This window comes from Diceros bicornis, chromosome 17 (genome assembly GCF_020826845.1).
Source record: "Diceros bicornis minor isolate mBicDic1 chromosome 17, mDicBic1.mat.cur, whole genome shotgun sequence".
Classification (NCBI taxonomy): domain Eukaryota; kingdom Metazoa; phylum Chordata; class Mammalia; order Perissodactyla; family Rhinocerotidae; genus Diceros; species Diceros bicornis.
The window spans coordinates 28,447,336-28,453,335 of NC_080756.1; positions in this window are offsets into that span (position 1 = coordinate 28,447,336).

A 6,000-nucleotide genomic window follows, 5' to 3' on the forward strand; every position below is an offset into this window, starting at 1 on the left:
AGAGGAAAATATAGTCTAATTTTTTTTTTTCTGAAGAAGATTGGCCCTGAGTTAACATCCGTTGCCAGTCTTCCTCTTTTTTCGCTTGAGGAAGATTAGCCCTGAGCTAACATCTGTGCCAGTCTTCCTCTATTTGGTATGTGGGTCACCACCACAGTATGGCTAATGAGTGGAGTACGTCCACGCCCGGGATCCGAACCCATGACCCCAGGCCACCAAAGCGAAGCACGTGGAATTGTAACCACTTGGCCACAGGGCTGGCCTCTAAATAGTCTAATTTTATATATAAACAAAAGATATAAAAGGCAATTTACAGAAGAGGAAATGCCATTAAATCTATCAAAAGATGCTCAACTCCGCTAGTAACCAGGGAAATACAAATTAAAGCCATAATGCTATACCATTTCACAGCCCTCAGATTAACCAAAAATTTAAAGTTTGATGATACCAATGATTGGCTTTGATGTGGAGCAACTAGAATACTTATACAAAACTGGTGGGAGTGTAAATCAGAATAGTCACTTTGTAGAGCAGTATGGCAATATCTAGTAGAGCTGAAGATATATGTATCTGATGACCCAGCACTTACACTCCAAAAACATTCCTTGGAGAAACTCTCACATGTGCATAGGGAAATTTATATAAAAATGCTCGGTGCAACATTTTTTGCTTATATTGAAAATGAAAACCACTTGAATATTCATCAACACTTAAATTGCATATATCCATATAATAGACTTGTATAAATCTGTGAAAATTAATGAACTAGAGCTCCATGTATCAACATGACTGAATAGCAAAAAATATAATACTTGGCTTTTAAAAAGTTGTAGTAGGATATATATCCTACTGTGATATCAATATTCTAATGCTATCAAGCATGCAATGTTGCATATACTTTAGGGATATATATATATTTAGTAAAAGTATAAAAATTGTGTGTGGGAATAATAAATTCTAGCTAGTGGTTACCTCTGGGGAGAGAAAAGTAGAAACCCATCCAGGAAGAATACATTGGAGGCTACAATTGTGTCTGTAACATTTTTTTTCTTAAGCTTATTATTGGGTACATGGATGTTCATTATATAATACTCTGTATTTTTAACTTATTTCATAACAAAAATAATTAAATGTACGTTCAACTCCATTGGTGCTCAAAGTAATAAATAAAACAATGAATTAATTTCTTTTATTCAGCAAATTAGCAAAGAAGTCTTTGAAATCTATATGGGAGTTTATATATGAAGAAATAATAACTTGTTCATAATATATAAAAGTATGCCATAAAATTACAGAATTTTGATCCAGATTTTGCAAGAAGAACCAAAAAAGTACATGCCTAATGAAACTACTGAGAGTAGGTAACAAAAACAAGTGTGTAACAGCCATTCTTGTTAGGTGATTGAATTGTAAGTGATTTTTATGGTCTTTATATTTTTCTGTATTTTTCAAGTTCTCCACAGCAATTATATATTATATTATAATTAGAAATAAAGGCAAAGAAATTTATAAAATATAATCTTTTACTTTAAAAGTAGAGAACTTAGCTGGAGAATATGACTTACTACACTAATAAATAGAAGGCAACATATTTTATGTGGCACAGGAAAATTCAAACTGAATTCTAGTGGACTCATTGGAGATATGCTACAGTTCAAAAGTCTACATAGCCCACAAACAATAAGCCAAGTAACAGCCTGGTTCTCAGAAATACTTTACCAATGGCTGTAAATTGCATGAGGACATCTTGGATTTTGTTCTATACCTACACTTCAAAACAGTCCCTGGCACAGAGTAGCCATTCCATGAATATCTGTTACTTGGATGAATAACTGAATGTATGGAAATGGAAGACCAGAGGAGTAAAATGATCTTCTCAAAGTCATCACTAAAAGGCAGAACAGAACTGTGTGACACTGAGTTCCCAGACTCTCTGTCCAAACTTTTTCCATCATTTTGTTGTTCTTAGGTGAGTTTCATTAAACCAGCCAGAGGCTATCTAATCACTGATTCTGCACTTACTCTTTATCATCTGCGCCTTATATATACAGAAAGCAACTTTTTTTCTGGTTTCTGAACTAGAGATAAAAATTACACAGTGCTATCATAGATGTGATAGTCTCCTCCTATCAATTGAAATAATCTCTCATTAAAGTCAAATCCGAGTTACTCTGAGATTAGAACAGCAGAGTATCCGCAGTCTTCATGCTTGGTTTGCTCAGGAAAACAGTCTCCTATATTTGTACATTTTTATTATATTCTAGTTTAAAATTTTTACAAGTGATTGTGTATATTAAGAGTATCATAAGAAAACAGAAAAAGTACCATAGAAAACCAATCCAATGTCTATTTCACCCAAAACAGATCATTGCCTTTATGTTGCTGGGCATATTCTAGGTGATCAAAAATATTTCTTAGATTAAATAAAATAAATTATTAGTCATGGTACTTAATCTCCACTGGTAAAATACTGTTAAGAATAAGAATAATGATGATGAATCTTTTTATTACATTCCTTTATACGAAAAAAGTAACTTGAATGTCTTTTTGGGAAAACGTTTTTCAACTCAATAATTAAACAGTATCTTTAGAACATAGTTTCATATCCCTACCAAAGGTAGTTATAAAATAAAGGCACACAAATGTTTATGTTCCAAATGAAGAGATGTATATCAATCGTATCTTTCACCACTAGTACTAGAGTTCTGGAAAATTTAGATGACTATCATAAGTGGATGATTTTGTTTAAATGTTATAAGAAGCACACATCTTTGCAGCCTATTTAGAAATTTGATTGTTTAATTACTTTAGAGTACTTTTTTGATATTAATAAAACTATAAAAACAAGTATCTTCCAGGATATTCTGTCATTAAGTCAACAATTATTGTGTACCTACTGTGTTGAGCTCTGCTTTGCGTGTTAGGGACTCAAAAGACACAATCTCTTCCCTGAAGTAGCTCACAGTCTAGTGAGACAGATATTCAAACAATTACGAAGAAATACAGCACAGTAATTGCTCTAACGGGAGAAAGGGAAGGTTCTAAGACTGCCTAACAAAGTCCTGAGGATTGAAGAAATCCCCGTGCATGCGAAGGAAGGAAGAGAGGGGACTCTGGAATGTGAGGAGTGAAAGAGGAAGAAGAGGTCCAGAAGGTACAGTGAGGAGGTGAGGGGAGACAAAGAGGAGAATGGAGGCACGTGTGTAAAAAAGGAAGTGTTTGCTATTAAGGGCAAGAGGAGGAAGGAATGAAAAGTGCGCTTCAGATTGGGTAACATTGGAGATCTTATGAGAACAATTCTGCACAGTGGGGAGCTCTGAAGCCCAGCTGCAGTGTGCACACTGAGCTAGGAACAGGAACGGGTGAGTGTTTCACAAGTGGAGTTAGTCCTCGAGTATTTTTTGGATATTAATGAGGTGTTATTTTTCACATTGTAAGTATGCGTAAGAAGAGTCTGAATCTACTTCTTGCCTCTTATTATCTCTACATGACACTGTCACCTTTTCCCCAAATTAGTGTTTCTTTCCATGGACGAGCAAAAAGCCTGCTAAAAAACGTGAGTTGCTACCAACAGTTGGAAAATGTATTTGTTTCATTGCAAACCAGAAAAAGAACCAAGAGAAAAAATTGTTTATACAGTCCCTTCCACCGCAGGGGTATGTTGTTACTGGCAGCCAGAACATGGAAACTACAGAGGAGAGCTCTCAGCCCCCACAAGAACTTGGGGAAAAAAATGAAGCATAAAATCAACAAAAGCAGATAAGACCAAAATAAAAAAGATGACAGAATACACCAAAATCCCTTCTAAGAGACAAATGTACCCAGACTGTCAACACTATATTTAGCAAATTAAATGTATTAACATATCTAAAGAGCAAATGTATGTATTTATCTGTAGAGGATTGGTGGTCAACCATGAAAGCACAGATAAAGAACAAAATAGGCAAACGAGTAATGCCCATTCAGAAGAGGTCATTAAGATAAATTTTGGTAGAAGAGTGGAGCAAAAGCAGACTGTACTATTGGAGAGCATGTCTTGACCCTTGGATTTTTGACCCTCTGATGAAGCTACTCTATTACCAAGATAAATGAATGAATGAATTCAGCAATTGCTTATTGAGCATTTGTTATGTGCCAGGCACTGAGGATATGAAGATAAATGTGAAGTTTACAATCTAGGGTTGTTATAGTGCTGGGTAATAAGTACTGTAATGAGAGACGTATAAGTTACTAGGAGAAAACGTTAAAAAGGGAATCTTTTTGGAATGGGAAAATAAGATAAGAGAAGCCTTTCTTCTAATCTGGAAAGCACAGGTCCTGAGGTGAGCAAGAGAGCAACACAGGCATGCTAGAACCTCAACAATATTTAGGATGGCAAGAGCCAGGAATGCAAACCAGGGAGTTGTTGCAGGTTGAGTTCCTCAGGAAGCAGATTCTGGGACAGAGATTAGTGTGGGAGGTTTAATAGAGAGTATTCTTCACTAGGGAGTATGGAAGGGAGGGAAGGAGACAGGATTGAGCAGAGAGAGAGGTTGGGCTGTGATACAGTCTCAACAGAAGGCTCACCAAACCCACCAGGAGCTCTGAAGCTGAGATGGCCCTTGGGGTTGTCCCAAGTTGAGGTAATGAGACTAGGTCTTTATTACTCCATGTGGACCATCATTGGGTCCAGGCAATTCTGGGAATGTGGAATGGTGTGACCTTGTATGAGAGAATTCTCTTTAGCTAAGGCAATTCTGAAAAGGTATAATACTGAGGGCTGTCTGCCAAAAGTAGTCACAGTAGCTGACAGAAAAAAGCCTTCAGTCCTCAAGGCAGATCTGGTAGCTGAATTATGGCATGACTGCAAGAGAGGTGGGAGATAAAGCAGGGAAGGTGAGCCAAGACCACATCATGAGGGGCCTTGTAAGCCATGTTAGGGACTTTAGACTTTATCTAAGAGCGAGAGGTTGGTCATTGCAGAGTTTTACTTAAGATAATGATAGACAAAGATTTGTGTTTTCAAGTGATCACGATGGCAGGGATATTCTTTGAGGGTGAGAAAAGGGACTGAAAGGACAAGACTGGAGAAAAAGAAGATTGTGTTTGGAGACTGTTCAAGGAACCCAGGAGAGAGACATTGGTGGCCTGAATGAGGTCATGGCAGTAGGGCTGGAAAACTGTTGATGAATTTGAAAGAAATTTCAGTCACAGAATGAATTGAACTTGGTTATTAGTTTGATGTGAAGGTGCAAAGGAGGAAGTATGAAACTTACCAATTCAGTGATGATGGTGCTATTCACCACACCAAGGACCACCAGAGATGGAGCAAGGCCTGGAGGGGAGGGGTAAGGAGGTGGGGAACAAGTTCAGTTTTAGAACCATAGATGTTACATGTCTGTGGTACATACAGTTGGTAAGTGCTTATACCGACAGGTCAGGAGCTAAGAGGAAAGTGTAGGCTATAGATAGGTTTGCCTTCAACTTCAAAATAATAAATGATCCAGAGGGAAAATTGAAATCTCCCAGAAAAAGCTGTAGGGTAGGAAAAGAACACTTGAGACAGGAAAGGAGAAGTCGAAAAAAGGTGATAAAGAAAGAATAGCCAAAGAGCTAGGAGGAAAACCTATGGAGAATGATGAATGAGGGACCAGGGAGAGAATGAGCTCAAGAGGCAAGTATGCCACCGTGTCTCAGCATTCACAACAGGGAGATTGGTGGCTCCTCTGCCAAGAGCTACACCAGGAGAGTGGTGTGGGCTGAAGCCAGAACTCAGGGGTCAGGAGGCAGTGAGTTCAACTCAAAGCTCAACTCTGGCCAAAAAAGCATATACCCTGGAGGTGATGTTGGGATGGCATCAAGAGTGGGCCATTTTGTATTGTCTTATGATAAAGCAAGTTAGAGTGAAAGGCCAAGAGGAGATAATCTATTGCATGAACTCCAAGTGAAGGCCCTGTGGGCATATGATCTGGATTATAAATAACAGGGTCGGAATTAACCTCAGGAAGATTTTAGAGTAAC